Below are 6054 nucleotides of genomic sequence, written 5' to 3'. Positions count from 1 at the left end.
GTAAGGGATCGATTGGATCCAAAAGTTTAATGCTATGGTTAGAATTTATTCTTAATACTTTTCTCGTACTTACGGATGCTTGCTGGAGGGTTAATCATAAGTAGGAGGTTTGTTCAAGTAAGAATAACACCAAAGCACCGGTCCACCCACATATCAAATTATCAAAGTAGCGAACATAAATCGAACCAACATGAAAGTGACTAGATGAAATTCCCGTGTACCCTCAAGAATGCTTTGGTTATCATAAGAGACCGTTTTGGCATGTCCTTTGCCTCAAAAGGATTGGGCTACCTTGTTGCACTTTTGTTACTAATACCGTTACTTGCTCGTTATAAATTATCTTGCTATCAAACTACTCCGCTACTTACAATTTCAGCACTTACACGCATTATCTTGCTGAAAACCACTTGTCATTTCCTTCTGCTCCTCGTTGGGTTCGACACTCTTACTTATCGAAAAGAGCTACAGTTGATCTCCTATACTTGTGGGTCATCAATGTCATTTGTTCACATGTGGCAAAATGAGTGGTAATGAAGGCGTGTGGGCGATGTGCAAGATGCCACACATGTGGGCATTAGTTTTTTTTGTAAAAGTGAGGGTATTGGCTAGTTTTGCTTCCTTTGGATATGTTTTTGGGGTTTCAATGTGTTCCCATAAAAATCTCATTGCATATGTACATAAACCCTCTTTTTCGTCTAAATAAAAAGGCAACCCTCCTTCTGGTTCCTCGGAAAAAATGAGTAGCGGCTTCTTGCTTAGGTCGAGTTCTTTTTGGCGGCTTCTCCTATATGCCGCCCCTCCCCAGCTTCTCTAGTAAGTTGCTCCTTCAATTTGATTCAGCTCTAAGCTAGTTTATCTCTTAGTAGTTTAGGGCCTCTTTGATTTGCTAACCACGGTGATATATACCAAAGAGTGCTTGATGCCACAGTAAAACAAAGAAATTGTAAAAGGGAGTTGTGAGTGGATGCTAGATTTCTAATGGTATGTAGTACAAATGATTTCTTAGAAAACATTTTCATAGGATCCAATCTTACGAATCAAATGACTAACAAAGAAAATATCATAATAATTACAATTATTTGAAAATTTTATTATATTCCTTTGAACCAAAGAGGCCTTGGAAGCGAAAAAATTAAGGAAATGATTTGTGGGACAAGCCTAAAGAACTCGGCTTTAATCTGCGGCCCATGTGACTACAATTAGCACTGCGACACTTGTTCTAAGGCACTTGTTCTAAAAAGAGATTGTCTAAAAACTAGTTTCCGAAACAAGGTAAGAAATAGTACAACAGAAGTTAGTCATATATGCGAAACAACTTGTGGTTAGTTGGTTAGGAGGATAGATCCTCAGCCCACCACGGTTCAAGTCCTATACTTGATACTAATGCTCACATTTTTCAAAATTTATTTCCGACTTCTGACGATGTTCGTTCAGTGGAAGGAGATGTTTCCGTCGACTACGAGGTGCCTGTCTCTCGGAGGTGTTCATAGGAGTATGGTGTGAGTGTGTGTATGTGCGTGACGTCGACTGCACCGTGTTAAAAAAGGAAAAAGAAATCAGCCCGTGTATAAGTAATGTTTCTTGTTTTGTTTTTCTTTTGCAGGCTGTACAAGTAAAGTTGAACCAAACAATCTTGGCTCCCCTAAAATCATTTTATCTTGGCTGAATGACATAAGAAAACTATTGTGTAGTACATGGATTAGTAGTCATCACCAAATTCCCTCCGTATGAGTAATGATCACCCCACTCTGTCCTCCTTAGTGAACAAGCGATTAGGGTTCTAGCCTCCCATCAGCGGCACCGCCAATCTGCGTCACCTTCGGTCGGCGGCACCGCCAATCTGCGTCGCCTCATGTGCTCATAGGGCCATGGGGCGCGGTAGATCCCGGACCTTGCTGTTCGGAGGGCTTCGTTTTTAGATGTTTTCTTTGATTTTTGTTAGGGTTTGTGTCCTGCTCAGAAAGTCGAGACGGCAGTGGCTCCCTAAAGATGGAATAACATTCGCCCGCCTAGCCCCCATTCTGATGGTGCATCTAGCATCATGGAGAGCGTGTGGAGGTTTGTCTTCGACGGATCTGTCTTTGGTCGATCTGCTTTAATATGGTAGTTGTTCGTCTATGTCCATCCGTCTTCATGTTAGATCCTTCAGATCTGTACTACTCTTCATGAGCGGCAGTTGTCGTTCTGGTGTGGTTGTCCTATGGGGCCTTAGCACGACGACTTCTGGATTGTCTACTACAAGAAGTTTTGCCCGATTCTAGTGAGGGAGTGGCGATGATGATGGCACACCTTCAACTCGTTTCAGTACATGTAGTCGTCCCTAGGTTGTCTACTGATCTGGATATAATTTTTACTGTTTTTGGTGTTCATTGTACTTCGATGATTGAAGATGGATAGGTCAAAAGTTTTCTTGAAAAAAGTAGTCATCACCGCAATTGTGAGGGAGATTTTTGGTTTAGGGATCACATCAGTTGTTACATACTACAAGGATTCAGCACGCTTTCCTGCATGGTTAGTGTTATTGGAATTTCAAAAGAATAAAAATTATTTGATTTGACGAGTAGGGAGATGATGAAGTGTTTTTTATAATGCGGTATTCTGATGGTCTCTTTCTAGTTGTATAATTATGTGTTACTGGATTATGATTGGCGCACGTTGTTGCGCCCATCTATTTTTCCAATAGGATGATAGTGAATTTTACAAATATATATAGGAAGGACTAAATTGCGAAAGAACTTCAAAACCATCATGTAAGGCAAACCAAATATTTATCTTTTCAAGTAACTGTCATTTTCTATAATTTGATTGTCATATTGGCCATCCTTTGAGTTTCATGTCTACTAAGATTTTTGTAGCATTTCATAAATTGGATCATAAATCTACAACCCCGCATTTTATGACCACCAATGTGCCAAAAGATTATTGTAATAGGAAAGTGAAGCCAAATGGAAAGTTATAGTTAGTAGAGCCTTATATATTTGTATAGGGAAAAAACAGTGGAAGTACTACTTATATAGAACCAATATGCAACCATGGCCTTTCTGTTCACATCAATACATGAAAATTTAGTAGTATAAATAATAAGGCAAAGACATCGCTAAATACTACTCTCTCCGATCCAAAATACGTATTGCAATTTTGAACTAAGGTTAGTTTATCCTTAGTTCAAATCTGACACTTATTCTGGATCAGAAAGAGTATTAAGTGAGTCATGTGGCTACACTTGTTCATGTACATTACAAACTTAACTATTTAAAAATTAAGCAAGTACGAGTGTACATTATTCTTAGTTCTTACCAAGTAAAAGCTACAAAATCTATGACAACTTTCGTTGGTTCAGTGCATGTACAGAAATCACCAGCTCTTAAGGTCGAACACCATCTAATGAACAGTAAGATGAACATATGTGAGGACCAAACTGGACGAAATGAATGATGCAAAATAAAGGGTGGTATTATGAAAAATTTGTACACATCCAAATAAAATGCAGCAATGCCCTATGCTCATGACTGACCGCTGTAATAGGTTTCGAATAACAAAAGCATATTAAGTAGGATTACTCATTTGGCAAGAATCCCAAGAACATTTCTCCTGATTTCACGTTCAAAATCTGAGAAACGGTAGAAATGGTAATTAAAAACAGTGCATGTATCAAGTCAATATGCAAAGTGTAGTCCTCAGATTAAGGGTGTCAATGACACACTCTTCCAACTTAAAAAAAATATAGACTGTCAATGACTTGCAAAAATGTGCCTTCTATTGAATTTTTTCAGTATGCATCCTTCATAATGGCCAATAGAATAGAATAATAATACATTTATCAGGGTCAAAAACCTCTGAATTGGTATGGCATGGCATTTTGAGGAGTTGTTGATAAGAAAAATAGAACACTTCAGCTCAGAATGGCTTACCACGGTCATCTTTTTCTTCCTTCCAGGTAGTCTTTCAAGTACCTTGTCAACTTTCATCGCCATCGTCCTTGCAACTGAATGTGGTGTATATCGTGATCTTATACATTACAAGGAAGCTACAAAATTATAGTACTGCAGGATCTCCACCGAGGGAGATTTGCCTAACATATATAACTAATAGTGCACCTGAATAACTATGAACAAATTTTGGTGTTGATGGCCCTCAAAAGAAATATTTGACAATCGAATTCACAAGTTTTAGTTTATGGAGTGACAAGCTCTAAAAAGATTGGCTAGCAGTACGAAAGTGTATCTTAACTCAAAACTGAACATTATATTGTGAAAACCATGATAGCTTAAGAGATTATTTTTCTACGCTTTTATATATATATAAGCATCAAGCACTGCATGTTTGGTGCTCACAAAATGATCATGTGGCCTACAATTCGAAACAGGATAGCACAACATTAGATTATCCTTCCATCTGACACGATTGTTTCAATCTATATGAAAGGCTTTGAGAACCAATCAAGTTAAAACGAGGTGTTTCAATCTTTTTCATATAAGCACCAATCTAATAAATAGTTGTGGGAACTAATCTATAGTAATCTGTTTTGGATATATCATAAATGAAAATACATACAGGACAGAGGAGTCATGCGTGCTCCTCCTTCCCTCCTGCTTGCTCCTCCCCACACATCTAGGGAGAGACATGGTGGATAGTGTGGATGTAGGGTGGAAGCGCGAAGACCGCCTTGGATAGTAGCGTGCCTAAGACACTGCTTGAACCGGCCTAATCTGACAAGCTAAGATGAGCAGCGGCGCTCACGGTCATGCAAGGTGTCCTATTCCTCTAGGATGAGATTGGGAGAGCCCTAACGCCTGCGTGATATAAGAAGCAATAAATCACGGCAGGCAAGCCTCTGATTTCTCCCAGTTTCTATAGTCGGATCATCTGGTTCTCATCCTCTGATCTCCTCTTCCCCCAAAACAGAGATCAGATCAAGTAAGTGAATCCATCAAAAATAGGGGATGTACAGAAGGGGTAGAGAAACTGACCTGTAGAGGATGGACGGAACAGATTCCTAGCGGCACATCTTCTTCCCTGCAACGATAACATGACATGGAAGGTGAAACTGGGCTTCCAACTCGAGGATTAATAATTTAAAGGTTCAAGGGTGGTTATTTGCACCTGGTTCGCGAGGTTCGCAGGAGCGTCGCCGGTGCGGAGCGGGCCAGCGGCTTCTCCTTCTCGTGACCGTCTTTCTCCGGCGATTGCAGGCACCGGGTGTCCTCAATCAAACTTAACTTTTGGTGATGGCGGCAGGGTAGGGGATGGTATTGAAGGGGAAATAAACCTGGGCCGGTGATCTCTCTGCCTCGGGGTCGGCTGGCGGGAGCGGTGATCGGGTCGAGGTGGACATGGATGGGGGCAACTACAAGGGAGGATTTTGCGGTTGCGGCTAGGTTATGATGGCTCGGATCGATCCACAGAAATTGCGGCCATCCTCCTACTCCTCTCTGTATCGGCGGCGGTTGGACTGGATCGATGAATTAGAGCTGGAATGGGCCGACCGATGGCCCAGTGTACCAGAAGCCTTGGTTTCGGCCCCTGGAGTAGCAGCCCACAGGACAGCCGGGCCGGATTACGCACAGTATGCGGGATAGAACGTTTAACGGCCAGAGATGCCCAGATCACGAAAACGGACTGCCGGAAACCCAAATCGTTGTGAGGGCTCGCTTTAGGTGCGGTTATAATGTTCTTAATTTGTAAATTAACCCACTATGCAGCGAAGTATCTTGCAGTGGTGTTCAGTTGTATTATATTGATACTACACTATTGTATGTTGACATTTAGTTTTTTTTCAGGTGATGTGCAAGCGCGAGATTATTGTATTTTTATAAATTGGTTGTTCGGATTGATTTAAGAGATCATTGATCAGTTAAAATCCTGAATCAAATTTAAAATTAAACACATCGGTTGAATGAGAGAGCTCCTTGAGACATTGTTCGCCAAGTCAAAGTTTGGCAACTCAATTAAATTCATATTGGTGCTAGAGTGTTGCATGTTGGCATTTATCTGTTTGTCAAGTGACAAGAGCATGCGCGAGACTGATATATTTTATGAAGTGGTTTTTGCCGA

At 40.7% G+C, this 6054-nt stretch overlaps 1 long non-coding RNA gene across 1 annotated transcript; it reads right to left on the bottom strand.

The window, feature by feature from the left end:
- Positions 1–2985: 2985 nt before the first annotated feature.
- On the bottom strand, positions 2986–5414 carry LOC123069991 (uncharacterized). The gene is made up of 2 exons (XR_006433287.1): positions 5104–5414; positions 2986–5016 (listed from the first exon to the last, which is right to left on the bottom strand). It is a non-coding gene; the product is annotated as an uncharacterized lncRNA (long non-coding RNA).
- Between the last annotated feature and the right edge of the window lie 640 nt (positions 5415–6054).

The sequence above is a fragment of the Triticum aestivum genome, chromosome 3B, assembly GCF_018294505.1.
Source record: "Triticum aestivum cultivar Chinese Spring chromosome 3B, IWGSC CS RefSeq v2.1, whole genome shotgun sequence".
NCBI classification, from domain to species: Eukaryota; Viridiplantae; Streptophyta; class Magnoliopsida; order Poales; family Poaceae; genus Triticum; species Triticum aestivum.
This window is presented reverse-complemented; position numbering and strand designations above follow the sequence as displayed.